Source organism: Sapajus apella, unplaced genomic scaffold, assembly GCF_009761245.1.
Source record: "Sapajus apella isolate SASKATOON/1434 unplaced genomic scaffold, GSC_monkey_1.0 scaffold129, whole genome shotgun sequence".
NCBI lineage: Eukaryota > Metazoa > Chordata > Mammalia > Primates > Cebidae > Sapajus > Sapajus apella.
This window is the reverse complement of record NW_022437069.1, coordinates 4191261-4216780: the sequence shown is the minus strand read 5'-3', so window position 1 is coordinate 4216780 and position 25520 is coordinate 4191261. Positions and strand designations below refer to the sequence as shown.

Here is a 25520-nt window from a genome sequence, read left to right as displayed (position 1 = left end):
AAAACATGGTGCATAGATAAAGTCAAGGGTTTATCTATAAATCCATGGTTAAAACTTCAGAAAGCTTGAAAGTAGAGCCTTACGGTACTTTTTAGTCAAACAAAAAGCCTCTTAGGATTGTAAAGGTGTGGTGAACAGATCCTCTTGATCAACTATTCGTTGGGGCTTCTAAGCGGTTTAAGAGTGTTGTCTCAACTGGGCCATGCCTCCCAAGAAAGAAGCAGGCTTGGCTGAGTGCAGTGGCTCACACCTGTAATCCTAGCACTTTGGGAGGCCGAGGTGGATGGATCACCTGAGGTCAGGAGTTCAAGACCAGCCTGGTCATCATGGTAAAACACTATCTTAAAAAAAAAAAAAAAAGATTTTTATAATAAAAATTTAAAAAGAAAAAGAAAAAAGCAGGCTAAGAAAATGACTCTATTGCAAACACACATTACCTGTCATTAAAAAGGCAAGATAACTCAGAAGAGGGAACCAAGAGCTAAAAGAATCACTCCTGGGAAGAACTAGGACTGAGTTCTAATCAAGGAACTCACAATACTTCTCCAGATAAATTAAGAATTGCTATGAACCACCATGGCTGGTCCACAGCAACAATGCCTTTATGTTCCCCATTTCCACGCTTTTTGAACAGGAATGTCTATAGTGATTATCTTGTGCCTGTTTCCCCATTGTATATTAAGTGTGTGTGTGTGTGTGTGTATGTGTGTTTGTAGGGGGTACAATACTTACCTATTTCACAGAGCTCATAGGTTTAATGATTAAGAAGAACTGGCCGGGCAAAGTGGCTTATGCCTGCAATCCCAGCACTTTGGGAGACCAAGGTGGGCAAATCACATGGTCAAAAGATCGAGACCATCCTGGCCAACATGGTGAAACTTCATCTCTACTAAAAATACAAAAATTAGCTGGGCATGGTGGCATGCACCTGTAGTCCCAGCTACCCAGGAGCCTGAGGCAGGAGAATCACTTGAACCCAGGAGGCGGAGGTTGCAGTGAGTCAAGATCGTGCCACTGCACTCCAGCCTGGCGACAGAGGGACTTCATTTCAAAAAAAACAAACAAACAAAACAAACAAACAAACAAAACAAAAAAAACAACCCACTATATATAAGGGCTATATCCACAGCTGGACCTCATTTTGGTTATGAGATTTTGGACTTTGGGCTGATATTATAACGGGCTGAGATTTTTGAAGGTCTTGGGAGGTGGTGAGTATTTTTTACATGTGGGAAGATGAATCATTGAGGGGCCAGAGAATAGATTGTTATAGTTAGCCTCCAAGATGGACCCCGATGCTCCCCACCTCTTAGAATTCAGTCTTTTGTGTAATCCCCTCTTAAGTGTGAACTGAGCCTAGTGACTAGCTTCTAATGAAAAGAATAAGGCAGAAGTGTTGGTATACAACTTAAAGACTATGTCAGAAATGTAATGTTGCTTCTGCTCTCCCTTTCAGTGTCTCTGTCTGTCTCTTTATCTCACTCTCATCACTCAGTCTGAGCAGGCATGGCCTCCCAAAGTGCTGGGATTACAGGCTTGAGCCACGGTGCCTGGCCTCTAAGACAAATTTTATCTATAATGATAGTAAGCAATTCAGACCCAGCATAATGGCTCATGATTGTAATCTCAGCACTTTGGGAGGCCAAAGCAGGAGGATCACTTGAGTCCAGAAGTTCAAGACCAGCCTGGGCAACATAGGGAGACCTTGTCTCTATCAAAAAATTTTAAAAAGAAAAAAAACTAGCTGGGCATGGTGGCACATGCCTGTCATCCCAGCTACTCAAGAGGCTGAGGTGGAGATTGCTTGAGCCTGGGAGGTCAAGGCTGCAGTGAGCTATGATCATGTCATTGCATCTAGCCTGGGCAACAGAATGAGACTCTGTCTCAAAAAAGACAGAAATGGCCCGGCACAGTAGCTTACACCTGTAATCCCAGCATTTTGGGAGGCCAAGGTGGGTAGATCACCTGAAGTCATGAGTTTGAGACCAGCCTGACTAACATGGTGAAATCCCACCATTACTAAAAATACAAAATTAGCTGGGCGTGGTGGCACATGCCTGTAATCCCATCTACTTGGGAGGCTGAGGCAGGAGCATTGCTTGAACCCGGAAGGTGAAGTTTGCAGTGAGCTGAGATCATGCCATTGCACTCCAGCCTGGGCAACAAGAGCAAAACTCTGTCCCCCACCCCCGCAAAAAAAAAAAAAAAAAAAGACAGAAATAGGGCTGGGTGTGGTTGGTGACTCATGCCTGTAATCCCAGCACTTTGGGAGACTGAGGCTGGCAGGTCACCTGAGGTCAAGAGTTGGAGTTCAGCCTGGTCAACATTGAGAACCTCGTCTCTACTAAAAATAAAAAAATTAGCTGGGCGTGGTGGTGCATGCCTGAAATCCCAGCTACTTGGGAGCCTGAGGCAGGAGAATGTTTGAACCTGGGAGGTGGAGGTTGCCCTGAGCTGAGATTGCACCACTGCACTCCAACCTGGGCAACAAAGTGAGACTCCATCTTAAAAAAAAAGGACAGAAATATCTCTCTCTATATATATAGAGAGAGAGATAGACAGATATAGATGTAGCTCTCTCTACACAGAGAGAGAGAGAGTGAGAGAGAGAAAGAGAAAGAAAGAAAAAGGAAATTAGCATTGCCTAGGGACATGGAGGTAGGGGTGGGGATTGTGGGCAGGAGCATATGAAAACTTGTGGAGACCTCAGAAATGTTCTTTCTTATTCATTGGGATGGTTACACATTTGTCACACTCATTGAATTGTACGCTTAAAATCGGCATATTTATTCAAGGTATATTTTACCTTAATAAGACGGATTTTAAGAAAAGAGGGCAAGTGGAATCAGTAGGCTAAAAAGTATGATGGCAAAGGCAAGAAGGTAGATGGGACAATGTCCTAAGAATGTATGTGGGTCAAGGATTTCATACACTTTTTAAGATAAGAGAGACTTGAATAAGCTTGAAGGGAGACTATAAGGACTAGAGATGTAATCCAGAAAGCTTAAACTGGAAAGAAAAATTCTGGTGGGGCTGAAATAAATGATGTTAAGCAGGGAGTTTAGTTAGATCATGAAATACTTCCTGGGGAAGACAGGTTAAAGAGATTTTAGGCACTCAGTTCTAGTGTCCTCAGTAATGTAGGTCTCTTTACATGCCCAAAGTTCAAGGCTTTGAGTGGGAACTTGAGTTTAGAAAGATTAGAAGTTTCATGTAGTTTTTGTGAGTTGTCACTGGAAGTCAATTACGACTGAATTATCTGCGAAAGTGTTTAGTATTATTCTGTAAGCAAAAGGGAGCTATTGAAGTCTTTTAAGGAGGGAAGTGAAAAGCCAGGGCTGTACTTTCAGGAAAATCATTCTGTTACAAGAGAGGACTATAGATGAGTTAGGAGTTAACAGAGGCAGGGAAACCAGTTAGAAGAATATTTCAATCCTTCGATCAAAAGTTGGTGAATGAGCCCAAGAGAAGCAGGAATGGGAAACTTGACCTTGGTTTGTTGAAGAGATTGTTGCAGAATGAAAAGCCAGCATGTTGGAAACGGCTGCATGGGATTGAGGGAGTGGGAAAGCAGAAAACAGAGCAGATGAGGGAGAGAAGGATATCTCACTTTAAGAGCCAAGTTTGTGGTCTAGCAGGCAATTCAGTGAAGAGGTGCTTGTAGTGAGTGGGAATGCAGAGTGAAACCTAGTAGGAGTAATCTGATCAAGCTGAGAACAAGATTTAGGAAGCATACATTTTCCTTTTTTTGGTGGGGGGATGGAGTTTTGCTCTTGTTGCTCAGGCTGGAGTGCAATGGTGTGATCTCGGCTTACTGCAACCTCCGCCTCCCAGGTACAAGCGATTCTCCTGTTTCAGCCTTCCAAGTAGCTCAGATTACAAGCATGTGCCACCACATCCAGCTAATTTTTTTGTATTTAATAGAGACAGGGTTTCACCATGTTAGTCAGGCTGGTCTCGAACTCCTGACCTCAGGTGATCCACCCGCCTCGGCCTCCCAAAGTGCTGGGATTATAGGCGTGAGCTACCGTACCCGGCCTTATTTTCCTTTCTTAACTAAGAAATCACCTCTTGGTTTGGACTAAGAGTCCCTTTTGAAACAAATGATACTGTGGGTGTCTTAGCCCAAGCTGCTATTACAAAATACCACAGATTTGGTGGGGTAAACAACAGCCATTTATTTCTCATTCTGGATGTTGAAAAGTCTAAGGTCAAGGTGCTAGCAGATTCACTCCTTGGTGAAGGCCTGCTTTCTTGCTTGCAAATGGCCACCGTTTCCTTGTTTTCTTATGTAGCAGAGAGAGGAGCCTTCAGTGTTCCCTGTTTGTTTTTGAGACAGAGGCTCGCTGTGTCACCCAGGCTGGAGTGCAGTGGTGCAATCTCGGCTCACTGCAACTTCTGCCTCCCAGGTTCAAGAGAATTCTCTTGCCTCAGTCTCCGGAGTTGCTGGGATTATAGGTGCACACCACCATGCCTGGCTAATTTTTGTATTTTTAGTAGAGACGGGGTTTCACCATGTTGGCCAGGCTGGTCTCGAACTCCTGACCTCAAGTGATCTGCCTGACTCGGCCTCCCAAATTTCTGGGATTACAGACGTGAACTACCAGGCCCAGCCTGGTGTTTCTTCTTCTTCTTCTAAGGGCATCAATCCCATCATGGGAGCTCCACCTTCATGACCTCATCTAAACCTAATTATTTCCCAAAAGCCCTACCTCCTCATATCATCACACTGGGGAATTAGGGCTTCAACATATGAGTTTTGGAGAGGACACACACATTTATTCCATTAACAGTGGGTAAATGGTAAATGGTGCTTCAGAATCAATAATACCTACCTGTTCTTTCTGGAAGATGAGTTGAATGGGTTCAGGCAGTGTTTCTCAAAAATGTGTCCTTAATGGGATGTGATATATTAACATGTTTTCTGAGGGCAACTGGTGTCATGGTCAAATAAGTCTGAGAAATACAGGATTAAACAAAGCCAAAGAGCTGGGACTTTTTAAATGCAGGACTTCTCAGAGCCTTAATATGTAATGCTACTATGCACAGTGAGTCTTCAAGAGGACAGAAATATAAACTGTAGTATTTCTTATATTCATTTAAACAGACAACGCTTTTTCTAAGGAATTAATACTCCAAGAGAAGCACTTTAAGAAAAACTGAATTAAACTGTGCCAAAACTGCAGTTATTTGTAACAGTTGTACATGAATAAGGACATCGTTCCTTTAATATTGAAAGTTCCATACAGTTTTGGAAAAAAAGTTCTATTACTAATGAGGAAAAATGTTTACGAAGTTCTGCCCAAGAAAAGCTGAGCTTAGGCCTCACATGAGTTGTTGGAGTCCATTTCCATTAATTAGTGTTTAGGGCTCAAAAACATGGTGTTTCTCTAACTCCAGCTTCAGAAACGTACCATTATAAATAATTGGGGATAATTATGAGAGCAGCTGAATAAACTGGAAAAGGCTAGGCATAAAGAGAAAAGCCATAGGAGGAAATGTGCAGTACTTGAGCTGGCCCATAAATCTCTCTGGAGGCAGAAAAACAGCCCCCATCTTCTCCAAGCTGGAGCCCGCATTTCAAGTCAATACCACATGAAACCTAACCAAATCAAAATAATGTTACCCTGAAAAGTGACTCTGGTTTTCCTTTCTTTTTTTTTTTTGAGACAGAGTCTTACTCTGTCTCCAGGAGCCAGGCTGGAGTGCGGTGGCCTGATCTTGGCTCACTGCAACCTCCGCCTCCCAGGTTCAAGCAATTCTCCAGCCTCAGACTCCCGGGTAGCTGTGACTACAGGTGCATGCCACCACGCCCAGCTATTTTTTTTGGTATTTTTAGTAGAGACGGGTTTCACCATGTTGGCCAGGATGATATCGATCTCTTGACCTCGTGATCTGCCCACCTCGGCCTCCCAAAATGCTGGGATTACAGGCTTGAGCCACGGTGCCTGGCTGACTCTGGTTTTCTTTTGCAGTTATTAGGAGAGAATCTCTGGACCTTTTCATGCCCTGAAAATTAAATCCCTCGACTCCAGACTAAGAAATATGGCAATAACTTTGTTTAGGGCAGGGTGGTCCCTTAATCCTGAGGCATTTGTGAGTCCTTCCTTCCTATCAATCCAGTGCCCCTCACCCTTCTACCACTGGAAACCTAATGACTTTAGAAGCTTAATTTGGTCCCATGAGCAGCCTTCAAGCAAACCTTTTGCTGGGAAGGTCATTATGGAGAAAAGCAAGGGTTTCAGAAATGAAATAAATTGTTCTATCAATGAGCAGTACATCTGGCATTTATTCATTAAAGGCTGGGGAGCCTCTGGGGGCAGGAGGCTGAGTGGCTGCCTCATCTATAGAGAAGTCAGTACATGACAATATGCACTTTTTGTTGAAAATTCTCTATTGCAATTTTGGCAAGGCACATGTTTCCCTGCATTTGTCAAATATTAATTTTTTCTGCATAATCAGATCTACTCCTAGACTGCCTTTTATTTTATTGTCTCTAACAAACAGGGGAAGTGGAGGAGGGAGTTAAGGTGGGCAGAGCAATGTGCACTGTACCAGGCAACGTGCTCGGGGTTATACGCAGGTTGCTTCATGTATTTGTTATAATGTGGCTATTGGGTGGGAGTGATCCCTTATAGACAAAGAATTTGAGCATCCGTGATCCAGACTTAGCTCTGACTGCTTCTAAACTCTTTGTTTCATATAAGAAGAACTTAAATTAGAGAAGTTAGGCACTCTGATGCCCTGACAACAGGGATGTAAATCATAAATCAGTGCAACTGCTTTGGAAGACTGCTTGCAATGAATATGCGTCAAGGTCCCTAAAATGTTAATACGTAGTATCTGACCTGGTAATAATCATAATGATAAATGTCATTTACTGCACATTTACCTGCAATTCAGCATATAACACTAAGCCATTTCTCTGTTTGGTTTGTGCCTGTAGAATTCCTGAAATGTACTCTCAACAAGGAATTGGTTGCTTAAACACTGTCTACTGAACGCCTACTCTGTAGACAGGCTGAAGAGGTAGGTTCGTAGTTCCAAGTACAGAGGGGAGGAGGAGGTGAGAGAACCCAAAAGAGGGAAATCGTATTCAAGTACTATCCTAACTTTGTTTTGGCAACTTTCCTTTAGTTTTCCTGTCTTGAATGATAAGCGGTGCCAATCAGTCGCTATGTGACTTGGAGCAAATCACTTAATCTGTGCAAAAGAGATTCCCTGTTACTTGTAAAAAGATGGTAATAGTGCTAGCCTGGGGTTGTGACGAATAAATAGATAATGCAAGTGCAGAGGTGGGTGCAGGAATTTTGGCTTTAGGAACATATTGAGCTTTGGAAGGAATTGCTAGATAGAGGCTCGTATCAGAAACAAACAGCCTCACCATTGCTGTTTAGTACACACTAGCCATTAGCCACACATGGCTTTTGAGCACTTGAAATGTGGCTAGACTGAATTGAAATGTGCTGTAAGTGTAAAATACACACTGGGTTATTTTGAAGACTTAGCACAATGGATAGAATGTAAAAATACCCCATTAATAAATTTCACCTTTTACTTTATTTATTTATTTAGAGATGGAGTCTCACTCTGTCACCCAGGCTGGAGTGCTGTGGCACCATCTCGGCTCACCGAAACGTCCGCCTTCTGGGTTCAGGTAATTCTTCTGCCTCAGCCTCCCAAGTAGCTGAGATTACAGGTGCCTGCCACCACGCCTGGCTAATTTTTGTATTTTTAGTAGAGACGGGGTTTCCCTATCTTGGCCAACCTGGTCTTGAACTCCTGACCTTGTGATCCACCCACCCAGGCCTCCCAAAGCGCAGGGATTACAGGCATGAGGCACTGACCGCACCCAGCCTTCTTTTTTACTTTTTAAATGTGACTGCTGGAAAATTCTAATGCATACATATAGCTCATATATATAACATTGGGCTTGCCATTGAGGAGGTAAGGTTCCCTGTGCCCCCAAGAAGGAAAAATTCAGCTCTAGACTGCAAAACCTTCTGCCTGGAGCCAGGTTTCTCTTAGATTCCCCTCTTCCCGTCCATCCTCATCCCCAGCTTAAATCCAGCCTCGACATATGGTGTAAGGTGATCTTTCTATTACAAGATGAAAATCTGCTCTCGTTACTGTTCTATTGCTTCATACTTTTTGTTTCCTTTTTACCTTTCAGAATAAGGGCCACGCTCCTTAGCATAGCCGTGTACCAGGCCATTCATGACCTGGCTTCCACTCCCCGCCCTCAGCTTCACCTCCCGCCCCATTTCTTCTGTGTGTTGTATTTGTAATACCTCTGAGTCTTCGAATGTGCTCTTCCCTTTGCTGGAAAGGTCATTCTACTGTCTATGCACACACCCCAGTCTCCTGCACTACCCCACTGTTCTTTATCTGCCTGATTGTGTTCCAAGACCCAGCTTATTTGTCTCATCTTTTCTAAACTTTCATCCTTTAACTAGAAGAAATACTCTCTAACTGGGCGCAGTGGCTTACTCCTGTAATCCCAGCACTTTGGGAGGCCAAGGTGGGCAGATCACAGGGTCAGGAGATCGAGACCATCCTGGCCAATATGGTGAAACCCCATCTCTACTAAAATACAAAAAAAAAAAAAAAAAAAAAAATTAGCCAGGCATGGTGGCATGTGCCTGTAGTCCCAGCTACTCAGGAGGCGGAGGCAGGGGAATCGCTTGAACCCAGGCAGCGGAGGATGCCATGAGTCGAGATCATGTCACTGCACTCCAGCCTGGGTGACAGAGCAAGACTCCATCTCCAAAAAAAAAAAAGAAATACTCTTTGTTCCCCCTAACACTCCGAATTTGCCTCTTTAAAGGCACCCACACGTTTGATTTCTTCCTGGTTTGCCTGCCTGTTTCCTTCAATTGACCGTGAGTTTCTTAAAGACAGTAACCTCTTTTCCACCTATAACCCTAGGACCATGACTAATGCCTGGCACACAGTAAACTCTCAATAGAAATTTGTCAGGGAATTGACCAGGGATCATCAGCTCATGGGAAGTGTGGCGATGAGAACTCTTCTGGATGCAAGTGACGGAAACCTCCACTTGGCCAGGCTTTATTGGTCTACAGGATCGAAAAGCCTACATTGCTAGATTCAGCAGTTAAACTAATGTCACTAAGACATTGTTTTTCTTCATTTCTGTTTACTTTCCACTGTTCCAGTTCCATTCTAAAGGTTCTTTCCTTATGGTGACAAGATGGCTGACAGGCATATCCTTCCAGATTCCATTTAAAGGAGACAAATATTCCAGTCAAGCAAGACCCTAGTTCCAGCAGAGGGTAGAATTTACTTTTGTTACCCCGATTGACCTATTTGGGATCATGTGTCCAACTCCGAAGTCGTCACTGTTGCCCATGGATAGGACACATCAGGAGAGTCTGGTCTGGATTCCACGCTGAGGCCATGGAGTTGGGGCTGCGGTAGAGCTAGCTGGCTTCGCACCAAGCAAGGAGCTGAGGGTGGACGCTCCGAAAACCTGATCAGGGCACGCCTTCTATCACAAAAGCAATACAACGTCCACTGCTGTGAAGGAACACTGGGATACATTTGTCCTAGTGCTTCTGTTATCAAAGTGGACATTTAGACAGTGTGAGTTTCAAGAGAAATTTATGGTCTTTTAACTGTGTTAATTCTGTTTTTTCTTTGCTTTGGCATTGCCAGGAAATCTCTGCAAAATGGGATTTATTCTTGTAATATTTTTAGGTATTATATAGAACCTGTGTAAATCAGTTGGGAAAATATAAGTCAATGGAGAGATAGTTCAGAGATATAAAACCCTACCACTGCTTAATAATGCATTTTTTCTGGCTTGTAAACTTCTCGAGAACATGAGAAAATGATTAAACCTGCGACCTCTTTCCATGAAATGGGGCACACCGTGTAGAAATATTTGATACACCTTGGAATAACAAGTCGTTAGTATCAGGGACACTCAGTTTGAAGCCTCCTTACAGAAGCTCCTTCTGTACAAATTCGCTAATGCAAAACATTTATGGTGTCCATACTGTAACCAGATATTATTAGAGGGGCAGGAGAGAGGGAAAAACACAACAGACTTCAGGGAGCTTACATTATAGTGGGAAGAGCCAATAAACACCCAAGATAAATAAGGTTCTTTCCAATTGAGATAAATGCTATGAATAAAACTGAGTAATATGCAAGAGAGGGACTAGATGAGAGTGAGTTACTTTCGGGAAGGTGACCAAGGAAGATTTCCCCAAGGAGGATCATTGAATGGAGGCCTGAGTGATGAGACGACATCAGCCATGCAGATAACAATTTAGGAATCCCCAAAGAGGACAGAGGGCTCAGCCGTTTGGGGAATTTAGGGTTGAGGCTTGCCTTCAAAGTCGCGTTTCTGGCTAGGCATGGTGGCTCATGCCACCAAGTGCTGGTAATCCCAGCACTTTGGGAGGCAGAGGTGGGCAGATCGCCTGAGGTCAGGAGTTCAAGACCAGCATAGCCAATATGGTGAAACCCTCCCTGTGTCCACTAAAGATACAAAAACTAGCCGGGCATGGTGGTGCAAGCCTGTAATCCCAGCTACTTGGGGGGCTGAGGCAGGAAAATCACTGGAACCTTGGAGGCAGAGGTTGCAGTGAGCTGAGATCGCAACACTGCCCTCCAGCCTGGGCAACAGAGTGAGATTCTCTCAAAAAAAAAAAAAAAAAAAAAAAAAAAAAAAGTCACATTTCAGACCAGTTACCTCAGCAGCACCTGGGAGCTTTTTAGAAATGCAGAATCCCAGATGCCACTCCAGACCTACCGAATCAGAATCCACATTTAACAAACGCTCTCAGGTGATTTGTAAGCACAGTAAATTCGAGAAGTGCTAGACTCTTAACTTTTCCTGAAGCCCATTGGAAAGTTGCAAATCCTGCTCAGGCGGGGACCGTGGAATGGTGTTGTCAGCGTGCATAGAAAGATGACATGGTAACATTTATTGCCACCTCTGAAAGAGACCAGTGGTTTTTAAGGAAAGGTCATTGGATGATCAACAGTTAGGGTCCAAATGATTTTCTTGGTTAGCACTCTTGCTTCACAGGAGACAGGTTCTTTGAGAAGTGACCGGCTCATAGTAGGCTGCTTTGAGGCAGTCAGTCAGGTTTAGGGTTTGGGTTTCTCCTCCCTCTCTGTGCAGGCTTTTTTTTTTTTTTTTTTTTTTTTTAAAGATAAAGTCTGACTTTGTCACCCAGGCTGGAGTATAGTGGCACAATTTGACTCACTTGGAACCTCTGCTTCCAGGGCTCAAGCGATCCTTCTACCTCAGTCTCCCAAGTAGCTGGGATTTGGGCTACCACCCTTGGCTAATTTTTGTATTTTTTAGTACAGATAGGGTTTCACCTGTTGTCCTGGCTGGTCTCAAGCTCCTGGGCTGGAGTGCTCAGCCCTCAGCCTCCCAAAGTGCTGGGATTACAGGTGTGAGCCATCACGCCCAGCCTTGTGCCATCTTTTAAATATCAACAAGGACAGATTAGAGAACAGTGGGAGAGGGTAAGCAGCATGATGAGGTGATACAGAAATAATTTCACATGAAGAACTGGGCATGATTGGCCTTTTTTTTTCTTTCTTTTAAAAGTCATTCAGTGAGGATTAAGAAAATAGGTCCAGGGTCCAGGCGTGGTGGCTCACACCTGTAATCTCAGCACATTGGGAGGCCGAGGCAGGCGGATCACCTGAGGTCAGGAGTTCGAGACCAGCTTGGCCAACATGGTGAGACCTCATCTCTACAAAAAATACAAAAAAATTAAGCCGGCGTGGTGGTGTGCACCAGCCTGGGCAACAAGAGCAAAACTTTGCCTCAAAAAAAAAAAAAAAAAAAAAAAAGTGAGCACCAGAGCTCAACATTAGGAGCATTTCTGAGATCTGGAGCTATTCAACAATGGGAGTTTTTGTTACACACATCAGGTATTCACAATAACCTTTCTCAGGTATTTGGTCACTGCTGTGAGCCTGCCCGCATCAGTGTTTCCCAAATGGCAGTCCTTGGCATTCTTTTTTTTGGGTGGGGGGTATAGCCCGTACCAGATTTTTAAGAGCTGACATTAAAAATACATGTTTAAAACGTGTAAAGTTACCAGCTGTGGAAAAGAAAAAAAAAAAAAGAAAAACAATAAAACGTGTAAAGTGCACTAGATATATTTTTCATTTATGTATATACTTTTGTTATCCACCACCCAGGTCAAAATACAGAACCAGCACCCCAGAGGGTTCTCTCCTCCTTCTCCTTGAAGTGTACTTCAAGAAGAATTTTCACTTAACACTTTTTTTGAAGTGCACTTTTTTTTTTTTTGCCACTTTTTATTTGACATTAATGAAACAATGGCTTGACGTCATAGGCATTCCCCTCCTAATGAGCACTACCACACTTAACTATTTGAAAAAAGAAGTTTCTTCGTGTACCAACTAACATATTCTCCTCGGCCACAGTTAGTACACGGACCACATTTTGTTTCTCAAAGCAACCGGATGATTTCTGAGGTCCTTTGCAGCTCGAACACGGAATGACTTTGTGGTTATCGAGTAGCCAAAAGTTCAGGGAATGCACTGTCACAATCGTAATTCCGCCATAGCACCGTGCACCCATGCAACACTTGTTTAATACCTAGCAGTGACTCTGGAGGCTGTGGACACAGAAGACTAAACCCCACTTCCTGATTTGAAGTGGGGGAAATAGAGGAGTAAATCATTTCAGGATGTGTGGTTAAGTGCTACAGTTCAGGTAACCACCGGTACCCAGAGGAAGGGCGGTTTCTGGAGACAGGGCGGAGAGGAGACCGTGGGTGGGCATGTCCCAGAGCAGCCTCAGCCAGCCACCCCACTTTGATCACTTTGCCGCCAGCAATAGCGGCGGTCAACCTCAGCCTCCCTTAGCAACCTGTGCGCCCCGCCCAGGAGCCTTACTATTGGTCTCGTGGAGCGGGATGGGCAGCTCTGCCGTGCAATCCCAGCTCGCAGCCCTTGGCTCCGCGTGTATTCACTGGAGGACTCTTGGGCTTTACCGCCCTCCCGCGTGCCCCGCCCACCGCGGGCAGCCTGCGGCGCATGCGCGGGCGGGCTGGGTCTGTGTGCTGGGGAGCGCGGAGCCGGAGCAGCTGTGGAGAAGCGCTTGGGCTCCGCCGAGACCGTCGTGTCCACTGCTCGTCTCGGTCGCCACCGCTTTAGCCGCCGCCACCGGTGGAGCGGCCGCCTATTGTCTTTCTCCGTGGCGAAGGTGAGGAGCTGTCCCGGCTCGGCCCGCGGGGGAGCCCCGGGAGCCGCACGGTGAGAGCTCAACTTAGTTGGCGGAGTTGGGGGAAGTTTTGATTTGAGGAGGGGTCCGGGTGCGAAGCGCCGCCCCTCCCCTGCGGCCGCTCGGTGTGGCGGGCCTCGGAGGAGGGGCGGGGGCTGCGGGCGGCTTTGGGGGCTGGCGGGACGGACGGGTTGCCTGGCGGCGCCGGGACCTCTGCTCTGCGGACCCCTCCTCCCTTCGCATCACTCTTCTCCCGCATTGTCTGTTCGGGGCTCGGCGTGCCTCCCACCCCGCAGCACCACTTCGGTCCGTCGCCGCTTTCCGGGTCGGAGACGCGCTCGGCCGCGGAGGCCCCCTCAGGCGCCCCGCCCCCAGTGAGGCCCCGAACCCCTTGGCCCGGGTCCCCGGGTCGGCGCCGCGGGGGCGGGCCCACTCCTCCCCTGGGGCTGGCCGCCGAGGTGTGGAGTGCGCGCCGCGAACAAGTGCTGCGGGCGCGAGGGAGCGGTTCCCCGGGGCCGACCCGGGCGTAAACACGTCGGGCCGCGCCCGCCTGCCGGGGCCGTTCTGCGCCTTCTCGGGGGCGCGGCCGGGCTGAAACCGCGCTGTTCGGAGGCGAGCGGCCCAGGAGACCTGTGCGGTCCCCACGCGCTCTGGGACCCGTGAGGTCCCCACGCGCTCTGGGACCCGTGCAGCCGGCTCAACTTGCAGCTATATCTTGAGAGCAAACAAAACAAAACATTTTTTTTTTTTTTGTAAATATGGCTCACTGCCATTTTTTTTTTTTTTTTTTTTTCAGCAAAGCCAAGCAGTATGTGAAGTTGAAAAAAGGAAAAACCCTCAAACTTCCCCCCCACCTTTTTTTTTTTAAATCAAGAAAGGGGGTAGATAGGTTTGTTTTGTTTTGGAAGTTCTTATAGCCCAGTGATATCGTCACGTTTAATTTTCCAGGTCCTGCTGTGAACTCAGGAATTCGCAGTGAAAGTTGGATTGAGCGTTATTTTGGTGTTCATTCTTTGCTGTGACACTCTTTAATGAAGTTATTTGGAGACTTTATTGCTTCAGTACAGTAAAAACCAGTGTGCCTTTTTTTGTTGTTGCTACTCGCCCGCATCCCCTCTCCCCCCCACACACAACTGTTTTATTTTTCGAAGAAGGAGTTTATTCAGTTTTTCTAAACCGTTGGATTGCCCAGATGAGGACAAAGGGTGCAGTTCTTAAAAGGTCATTATTGGCAAGTTTGTGAAGGAGCTGACATCAGTTGAGATAAATCAGTGTTCCTGTTCTTGTGTTCCGTCGTGGACTCTTGGGGATTTGCAGGCTGTGTTAAATACAGTACAAGTCTTGTCAAGTTTTGGGTGCTCGTATTCCACTGAATTTGGTTCTTGTGGCTTATGAGATGAACATAATTGTTTTGAGTTTCCCCGATGAAACTAGCTTAAATGTCTGTCATTCATAGTGGAAGAAAATGTCCAGAGTGTCATTTATCGTTAACTTCCGTTGTGTTCCTTCACCACCTGCTAAATGAAAAAGAAAAATTTGAGAAATACTGTGTCAGGTTGCTTTGAGTGATTTCCCATTCTAAGTGAGTCATGTGAAGAAGCGTTCCTGGGCTTCTCTGGTGGGCTTTGTGTTATAGAACTAACTTTCTTCATCTGATGAAGCTAAAGACAAATTTTCTTCAGGCACAGGCATTGCACTTTTAAAACTACAGTCAGTTTTAGGATTCAGAATACTCGCTTGATGGCGTCCCTTCCTGGTTGTGTGGTTGTGTGTGTGTGTGTGTGTGTGTGATTGTGGAGGAGGGGGTTGACAGGTTGGAAGGGATTGTTAGGAAGGGAGACATTGTGTAAACAAGTACTACTTAACGTAATGTCACGAGTACACCAGTTGCTTTCTTTCTGTGGGCTGTGATGGCGTGTTATACTGTAGATCCAATTGTTTTAGGATTTCTCACACTTCATCTGCCTTGACTAAATGGTAACTGCACACATACTGTGAGTGGACTCCTCCTCTAGCCCTTTAACTCCTTGAGGACTGTGATAGACCTTATTTAGCTTTGTACCCTCTTTGTCAGTAAAGAGTCTTAACATACTGCAGGCACAGTATGTATTTGAATTGGGTATATTATTTTTACTGCGTAGTGGTAGGTAGCGCACGTAGGAGAGAGCCACTAACTCTGGGGACTTGTCCAAAATGGCAATTAACTTGGGGCTTTGTGATGAAATTTATTTTAAAACGATTTCTAACTTTTTAAAAAATCTGTTGGTTATTTTTTGAAAAGAAGTGGGGCTTAACTAGTGCTCTAAGGATTTCAACAAGAGATTCCGATTTGGAAATCCCACCCCGCCTTGGGTGAAATTATTATGTTTTTAGAGCCGGAGTATCACTGTTTCCCAGTTGTCTCTAACTCCTGGACCCAAGCCATCCTCCCACCTCAGCCTCCCACAGTGTTGGAATTACAGGCGTGAGACACGCCACCCAGCTGGTGAAATTATTAAAATTGTTGGACAAATCTAGTCACAACTCTCCTTCCATTGGGAAATTGGAAAAAGAGAAATTTTAGAAAAAAGTACACGCTTTGGAGCTAGGTAGAGTTCAGATCCACATGGTTCTATAGACCAGTTGCATAGCCTGTCAGCGTCAGTTTCCTACTTCCTAAGGGTTAGTGACATGCTTTGCAGTGTTCTCAGGAATAAACGAAACTATGTGAGGTACTTACTACAGTACCTAACACGAAGTAGGTAGCTATTTCCTCGTAGCTGTAATGATAATAATTGTGATACGTTTTTACATGACTTAAGCATTCTTAAAAGCCTGATGCTTCTAAGTATAGAGGTTTAGCGATTTCTTCCATAAATAAGGGGCCCTGAGACTTGTGAGTCTTATCCAAATGCATTTCTCAAAGGTACCAGATGAACTGAAGGATAATGGAAACAATAGTGAGTTTATCTTCTCAGTCACCTGTTAGTCTTCCTTTGAGAGTGGGACTTGCAGAGTGGCTTGGTAGGGTAGAGTTCTTTGTGACTGTGGTATTCAGGAAACGGTGAGAGATGGATTGTTTTCAGTACATCAGTTATAAGAGGATATGAGTTAGTTCCAACCTTCTTTCCTTTTTTTACCTTAGTCTTGAAAAATAGTAAGTATGGATTATGTCTGTATTTCTCAGACTTGTTTAAGGTAGAACTGGACTGGATGTTAACAGTGTTAGTTCAGTACAGAGACATGAGCAAGTCACTCCCTTCCCTTTCAAGATAACACTTTAAAGGTGCCACTGTTTACAGAAAAAAGCAGTGATTTAAATCAGTTATACTAGCACAGTTTAGAATATTTACAGTACCAGATGGAGTAGATACATTCTAGAAATAATTACCTGTTAAGGACCTTTCTGTATATTTTATTCCATCTTTCCATTAGTTTTTGTATGAAGAGGTTATAGTGAACCTTTAAAAATTATATTTGATTACACTTACAGATTGAGGATAAACCTTTAAAAATTATATTTGATCAGACAGATTGAGGGTAAAAACATTAAAAATTATATTTGAACAAACTTACAGATTGAGGGTAAACCTTTAAATCTTATATTTGATCACACTTTGAGATTGAGGGTAAAAGCATTCCTGACAAAGCTAGGCGAAGAAACTTGGACTCTTGATGTTCCCTTCATTTAAAGTTAACATCTAGCACTTGAATAGACTTGGTTATTACTGATGGGGACAGGCATCCATTTGGAAGTAGCTTCCCTCTTTCACTCTGTTTCCCAGGTTAGGCTGTCTTACTGCTGTAAATGGGGAGAGAAGAGAAAGCCGTTGGTGGAAGAAAGTTTGTTTCATGGCCTGGCACAGTGGCTCACGCCTGTAATTGCAGCATTTTGGGAGGCCGAGGTGGGCGGATCACTTGAGGTCAGGAGTTCAAGACCAGCCTGGTCAGCATGGCGAAACCCCGTCTCTGCTGAAAATACAAAAATTAGCCAGGCGTTGTGACAGGTGGTGTAATCCCTGCTACTCGGGAGGCTGAGGCAGGAATATCGCTTCAGCTTGGGAGGTGAAGGTTGCAGTGAGCTGAGATCAAGCCACTGCACTCTGTCTCAAAAAAAAAAAAAATAAGTTTTTCATGCATCTGTCCTCATATTTATAGTTTTCTAGTCCACCTGTGAGTTGATTGTGACGTTATAAATAGAAGATGAATGGCTTTTGTCAGACTTTGCTGAGAGGATGGACCTGGTACTGAAATACTGTAATTGTATGAACATTTCTGTGGGGCAGTGCTGTGTTCAGTGCCTGGGGAAGGTGGATATCAGTGTGTTTATATGATGGATGCTAGGGTGGGAGAGAAGGAAAGGGTGTGAGGTTTTTACCATTGATGTCACTCTTCTATGGCTACTTTGGTGCTATAGTGGCAGAGCTGGGTAGTTACAACAGAGACCGTGTGATCCACAAAGCAGAAAATATTTACTGTCTGGCCTTTTACAGAAGTTTGCTGACCCTTTTTCTATGTAACCAACTGTAGCTATTTATGTCAAGAAAGATTAACATTCATTCTATGATATTACTCATTACCTATTCAACTTTCTCTATTTGTTCCCCAAATATTTTTTATAGTTGATTAAAAAAAAATTTTGGGCTGAGTGCCATGGCTCACATGTGTAATCCCAGCACTTTGGGAGGCTGAGGCAGGTGGATCATGAGGTCAAGAGATCGAGACCATCCTGGCCAACATGGTGAAACCGTCTCTACTAAAAATACAAAAATTAGCCAGGCGTGGTGGTACGTGCCTGTAGTCCCAGCTACTTGGGAGGCTGAGGTGGAAGAATCACTTGAACCCGGGAGGCGGAGGTTGCAGTGAGCTGAGATTGCGCCACTGTGCTCCAGCTGGCGACAGAGCAAGACTCCGTCTCAAAGGACTGGGTAAAATTCAGGTTCACTCAGCGCATCATTATGTCTCTTTAGTCTCTATTTTATCATTCTTTATTCAGATGTATAGTTCACATTCACTAAAATTCAGCCATTTTAGTGTAACATTCTGTGAGTTTTGACACATGTATGCATTCATATAACCACTGCTTCAAATAGGACTTCATCCTCCAAAATTCTTCTGAGCCCTTTTGTAGTCAACCTGTTCTCTACTCCTAGACTCTGGAAATTGCTGATCTGTTTTCTGTCTCCATGGCTTTTTGCCTTTTCAAGAATGTTGTAAAAATGAAATCATACAGAATATAGTCTTTTTATTCATTTGCCCAATGACTAATGATATTAAGCATCTTTTCATCTGATTATTTGTCATTCTTTGATGTCTATTCAAAATCTTTTGCTTGAAAAAATGAGTTTTTGTATATACTCTGGGATCAAATATATAATTTGCAAATATTCTCCTAGTCTGTTTTTACTTGCCTTAGTAATGTCTTTTTGTTTGTTTTGAGACGGAGTTTTGCTCTGTCACCCAGGCTGGAGTACAGTGGCACGATCCTGGCCCACTGCAACCTCTGCCCCCTGGGCTCAAGTGATTCTCCTACCTCAGCCTCATGAGTAGCAGGGATTACAGGCATGCACCACCATGTCCAGCTAATTTTGTATTTTTAGTAGAGATGGCGTTTCTTCATGTTTAGTCAGGCTGGCCTTGAACTCCTGACGTCAGGTGATCCTCCCGCCTTGGCCTCCCAAGGCGCCGGGGTTACAGGCATGAGCCACTGTGCCTCGCTGAAGTTTTATTTTTTTTTTTTTTAGAGGTGGAGTCTCCCTCTGTCACCCAGTCTGGAGTGCAATGGCGTGATCTTGGATCACTGCAACCTCTGCCTCCCCTGGTTCAAGTGATTCTCCTGCCTCAGCCTCCCAAGTAGCTGGGATTACAGGCACCCACCACCATCATGCCCGACTAATTTTTATATTTTTAGTAGAGATGAGACTTCACCTTGTTGGCCAGGCTGTTTTCAAACTCCTAACCTCAAGTGATCTGCCCACCTTGGCAGATTAATTAAAGAAATGAATTGCTGTGATGATGAACAAGAGAAGGATCACTGTAATCTATTATTTTCTGCTCCCCATTGGGGAGTGTTCCAGTGAAAACCAGAAAACCTGCTAGACAAATTCTAAAAGAGCTGTAACACTTGTGATCTGGTGTTTTTGTATAGAAATGCTTTCTTTTGTGTTTTTGTTTCTTAGCATATACGTTTTATGTTGCAAGTTGTAGTGATTGAGTGGGTAGAGTGTGGCTCTTTAAGGTGCATTTGCTGTTTATTTACCATGCAGCTTTAGGTAAGTTATTTGTCTCTGAAATCCAACCTTCTCTTTTCTCTTTTGACAAATGGTTATAGGACATACCTTGTAGGGTTGTTAATTTTGGTTGTTTGTTAATTTTTTTCAAATATTGAGTACCTTTTGTCTGTCAGGCCTAGGTAATGGGGATTCAGTGACATCTGTAGTTGCTGCCCTCATGTATTTTTACAGTGTGCATGCTTGGCTTACTACTCATTGTGAGACGACATCCTATTGAGGGAAGTAGAAAATAAGTGAGTGAACAAACAATTGCTGTGATGCCTGGTGGTGATAATTCCAGGAAGGATATAAAGAGTATTAGCAGAGACTGGGGAGGTCAAATAAGGCCTTACTGAGGAGATGAGATTTGAACAGAGACCTGAAGAAAGTCAAGGGAGCAAGCCACATGAAGATTCAGAGAAAGTGGGTTTGGAAGGAACATCAAGTGCAAAGGACCTGAGGTGGGAGAATGAACAGGGAGCCTAGTGTGGCTGGAATGTGAGAAAGAGCGGTAGGAGATGAAGTTTGTATGTGTAGCCATAGACTAGACCAGATCAAATAGGCTCTTAAGTATGGTGGGAAACAGCTGAAGGATTTCAGCAAGGCATGACAAGAGGTGATGTAGGCTTTAAAATTTTTACACTGTGCATAGGGAGCAGTAGTGGAAACGGAGAGCCTGAGAGATGTGCAGTAGTTCAGGCTGGAGAAGGTGGTGGTTTGGATTAGGGTGGTAGCAGCGAAAGTGGTGGGAAGTGGTTTAAATCCATATGCACTTTGAAAGTAAAACTGATAGCATTACTTACAGATTGGAAAAAGGTTCTAAAAAGAAAGAAATTAAGGGTGATTCCTAGGTGTTTTACCTTCACAACTGGGTAAATGGGGAAGATGTGGAATCAGTTTGCTGAGAGGTTGTAATTGTGATTTCCCTGTTGACATGCTGAGTTTGAGGTCTGTGAAATTGTTAACTGAAGGTATCAGTAAGCACTTGGATATACAGTTCCGGAGTTCAGTGATGGTCTGAACTGGGTGTATGAATTAGAGAACTGCAGATAGAGAAGGGAGAACGGGAGGTTTTAGTGGGAATTAGGGATATATAAAGCTCCTGGCACATAAAAGGGCTCATGGCATAGTAGATAATACTCATGACAATCATAAAACAACCACCACTATGTGTAATAACTAAAGGAAGGCCAGGTGTGAGTGAAGGAAGGTGGTAGTGACCTAAAACAATTGTCTTGCATATTATCTCAGAATTAGTTAGGACTCCGAACATACTGAAAACTTTTCTTCTCTGAGCATGATAAAAATATTAGTGAAGTCTATTTTCCATTTGTAGTCTCTAAGGATATTGGTGATAGTGGAGAGATAACGTTTTAATGTGATGCAAAGGTATTATTTGAATGTACTTCACATACACATACATGAGGAGGCTACTGCAAAGTAGGTGAGAGTAACTTTTAATCTTCTGATTTTCTGCAGTGTGTATATTTGTCTTAATTTTTGTTTTCTTTAAGACAGGGTCTCACTCCATTGCCCAGGCTGGAGTGTAGTGACACAGTCTTGGCTCACTGTGGCCTCTGCCTTCTGGGCTCAAGCGATTCTCCCACCTTAGACTCTGGAGCAGCTGGGACCCCCGGTGTGTGCCACCACACATAGCTAATTTTTGTACTTTTTGTAGAGATGGGGTTTTGCCATGTTGCCCAGGCTGTTCCTGAACTTGTAGACTCAGGCTGTCCACCTCAGCCTCCCAGAGTGCTGGGATCATAGGTGTGAGCCACTGCACCTGGCCCCCTTATTCTTTTTTTTTTTTTTTTTTTAAAGATGGAGTTTTGCTCTGTTGCCCAGGCCGGAGTGCAGTGGTATGATCTTGGCTCATTGTAACCTCCACCTCCTGGGTTCAAGTGATTCTTCTGCTTCAGCCTCCCGAGTAGTTGAGATTACAGGTGCCCATTTCTATGCCCAGCTAATTTTTTTGTATTTTTAGTAGAGACAGGGCTTCACCTTGTTGGCCAGGCTGGTCTTGAACTCCTAACCTCAGGTGATAGGCCTGCCTTGGCCTCCCAAAGTGCTGGGATAACAGGCATGAGCCGTGGTACCTGGCCTATTTCTTTTTTTTTTTTTTTTTTTTTGAGACAGAGTTGCTCTGTCTCCCAGGCTGGAGTGCAATGGCACGATCTCGGCTCACTGCTGCCTCTGCCTTCCCGGTTCAAGCATTTCTTCTGCCTCAGCCTCCGAGTAGCTGGGAATGCTGGTGCATGCCACCATGCCCGATTAATATTTATATTTTTGGTAGAGATGGGCTTTCACCATGTTGGACAGGTTGGTCTTAAACTCCTGACCTTGTGATCTATCCGCTTTGGCTTCCCAAAGTGCTGGGATTACAGGTATGAGCCACCGAGGCTGGCCCATTCTTTTTTTTTTTTTTTTTTTTTTTGAGACGGAGTTTCACTCTTGTTACCCAGGCTGGAGTGCAATGCCGCGATCTCGGCTCACTCCTGGGTTCAGGCAATTCTCCTGCCCCAGCCTCCTGAGTCGCTGGGATTACAGACACGCGCCACCATGCCCAGCTAATTTTTTGTATTTTTAGTAGAGACGAGGTTTCACCATGTTGACCAGGATGGTCTTGATCTCTTGACCTCGTGATCCACCCGCCTCGGCCTCCCACAGTGCTGGGATTACAGGCTTGAGCCACTGCTCCCGGCCTATTCTTATTTTTAATAAAATGAGTTAATATTTTTTGAGGTTGTGCTCAGTTGGTGAGTTTCTAGGGTAATGGTTTTCATTTGTGTATGGTTGCTGATATTCACTTCTTTTACTATGTATATAGTCTGTTGTCTTAAAAATTTGAGCCCTTAATAATCTTAATCATAGATGGGAATCAGTTAAGAGTAATTTTTTTTTGGCTTGTTTTAAAGAGATGAGGTTTTGCTGTGTTGCCTAGGCTGGACTTGAACTCTTGGGTTTAGGTGATCCTCCCATCCCAGCCTTCCTCGTTGCTATGACTACAGGCATACCCCACTGCACCTGGCTCTGGGTGGTTTTGATAGGAGTCCATAGCAGTTCCTGGAAAAATTGTTAGCACATGCTCTTCCCACCAGGCTAATTGTGGCGCCATTTTGTTGAAAGGGTACTTTATGTTGCATTGTGGCGGGCAGATCTCTTCAGAAAAATTGAACTGAGCATGAAGTTGTTTTGTTTTAACATCTGAATTATACCATCAACAGTAACTTAGATTTTTTAGAAGTATTCATTTTCCCAGGTGATAACTGTGTAAAGGTGGTGGATGTGACAGGGGCTTTTACAAATTTGACGTTTTGTGTAATTCATGAATCACTTCTAAAAATATACCCTATGACCTCGGTGGTATCTGTAAATCTGTAACCCTTGTCTTGGCATTTGAGTTCAGCGTTGTCTAAGTGGGTATGTTTCTGGAGTGGGAGAAGGGAAGTCTGTTGCAACTTTGTATGACAATAATTTCTTTACCTTTAACAAGCTGGAAGAAAATGGTTTTTGGTTGCTTTGTACACAGAGTGTACAACATCCTCTTGGATGCTTTTCACACAGCTGCTGGGCTCAGAATACAAAGGAACTATAGATGAGACTTCACAGTTTGGGAGTTAATTTGCGGAAAAAAAATATGGTAACGAGTTGGGAAGTAGAGTTCTAAGTGTTCATTTGATCACATGAAGCCGTGGGGGCTGGCTAAGGTGCTTCCTCTCTTCAAGGATTAAAGGCATGCATGGGTCAGTGGGCAGTAATAGCCAAAGCTTTTGCTTGAGCACTCCTGCCAAAATAGTGCTGTGTGTATCCTTAGAGCATAGAATAGTGTGTATGTCCAGTCTAGAGAGGTCTTTTGAGGTCATTAAATTGATTAAAAGTGTTTTAAATGAACACTAAAGCGTTTTCGAAAAAGTACTTACTTAAGGGAAGAAAAAACTTTGGTGTGTTTACCTACATACTATGTTTATTTACATTCTCTTTTTTTTGAGGGGACGGAGTTTCACTGTTGTTGCTCAGGCTGGAGTACAGTGGCGCAGTCTCGGCCACAGCAGCCTCAGCCTCCCAGGGTCAAGCGATTCTCCTGCCGCAGCCTCCCGAGTAGCTGGCATTACAGGCATGCGCCACCACACCCAGCTAATTTTGTATTTTTAGTAGAGACAGGGTTTCTCCTTGTTGGTCAGGCTGGTCTTGATCTCCTGACCTCAGGTGATCCACCTGCCTAGGCCTCTCAAAGTGCTGGGATTATAGGCGTGAGCCACTGCCCCTGGCCCATTTACATTCTCTTAATTCCTTACAATAACCCTGTAACATAGATATTATTCTCTCTCCCTTTTTTGATGAAAAAACTAGGGTTTAGAGATTTAAGTTTGCTTCTCTCAAGTCAGTGAACTAAAACTTTCATCTGGGACATTGTGACTATAAACATACTCTAGTTTTATTACATATGCCTTAAGTCACATTTTTTCACGTTGATATAATTATATCCAAAGTAGCCAGCTTAAAATTCCAGCTTGTTCTTGTTGTAAATAGAATATCATTGTGGTCTGCTCTTACAGTTTTCCTAGAATTCTTAGAAACGTGGTAGGCTTCCATGTTTGTGCCTTGAAAGTAGCAGAAACTTGCCAGTAGAATTGTGTTTCCCTTCATATACAGAGGCTTTGTGGATGGACATTAATAATTAACATTTACACATTTGTTCACATCTTCAAAGTGTTTTACAAACATTTAATTAGTTCATGTGTAACCTATATGGGAAGTTGAAAAACCAGTTTTTTTAGGTTCATTTTAGTAGTACTGCAGTGTTGGGGGAAAAGGAGTAAGCAAGCCGTCAGTAAGAAAAATACAGGTATGCACCGTGCAGTTCAGATCATCTTTTCTTACACCCTCTAACTTTTGGCCCAGTTTGGCTCATATCAAACATGTTTTTTGAGTGCATATATTCTGTGTATTGCCAGGGAGTGGATTATGTGGACCCAGCAAAAGTCACAGGGTGGTGTGGTTGGGGAAAGACCTGGGTAATAGTAATGCAGCTTTCTCTTCCTTACACTAGTCCCTTAAATGTGAATTGTCCTTAATTCATCCTTTTGAGCATTTTCAAGGCCAGGTTATCATTGGAGCACAGACTCTGGCAAATGAATTGAGCATGCATGTTAATTTCTGGGGAGAAAATCGTTTATTTTTCACTCCTGATTTAGGAAATAGTAAGTCAGTAACTAGATACTTTGCTAATTTTCTTTCTACTGTTTGTCACCTGATTGCATCTCCTCTCCTCCCATCCTTTGGCAAAATGGCTTTAACTTGGCAAGGTTTGTAGTTGGAAGGAGACACGAGTCCCAGTTGAGCTGGGTTCTGTCACATCATTGACTGTGTGACCTTGAGCAGGTTACTGCTTTTCTTTTGCCCTTGAGTTCTTTTGTTCTGTGAAATGGTATTTGCTGACTCACCTTTCACTGAGTCCTAGAAGAATGGCCCGAGAAAGATATAAAACTTAGTTAGGCCCTTGGACATGAAATGGGACAGAGGATATTTTCACATTGGTGAGCATTCTTCAGAGTTGCACTGCTTCCTTTTCCACTTTGCTTGGAGTACCTAATTAATTTTCTTACTATTGTTGCCAACCTTATTACTATAAACATTTTTTTGTTTTTCTAATACAGTGCAGTAAATAGAACTACTTGATGAATAGTGTGTCTGGGTAATTTCCTAAGACAGGACATGCAAGCTCCTTTTCATCATTGCTTATAGTCCATTGTTCAGAGGAACTGTTCATTGTTCAGAGGAATCTTTGTCTGGATGACCTTGCCAGAGAAACTTAGTATGTGATGGCAGAAAGGAGAAGAATTGTGAGAGCTTGGCATGTATACTTAATTAAATATTTATCATGAATGAGAATCTGTTCTTTTAATGGGGGAGTATAAGAATGGCCCCGAACTTTTGCCTCCATCCAATAGTGTTGTTTTTCAAGACTTTTTTTTTTTTTCTGTCCCTTTCCTTTCTTCTTGAAATCTGAAAATTTAAAGGTG

At 43.8% G+C, this 25520-nt stretch overlaps 1 protein-coding gene and 1 non-coding gene across 4 annotated transcripts in view; one reads left to right on the top strand and one right to left on the bottom strand.

The window, feature by feature from the left end:
- Positions 1-13067: 13067 nt before the first annotated feature.
- AKAP13 (A-kinase anchoring protein 13) overlaps positions 13068-25520 on the top strand; it is a 346439-nt gene continuing 333986 nt past the window's right edge. The window contains exon 1 of one of the 3 annotated variants that reach the window (XM_032262399.1): positions 13068-13278. The gene's annotated coding sequence lies outside the window, so the exon portion shown is untranslated. The remainder of the gene's footprint in view (positions 13279-25520) is intronic. The other 2 variants (XM_032262396.1, XM_032262395.1) reach the window with 2 other exon arrangements.
- Positions 19290-19351, bottom strand: LOC116539509. The gene has a single exon (XR_004264094.1). It is a non-coding gene; the product is annotated as a U7 small nuclear RNA (small nuclear RNA).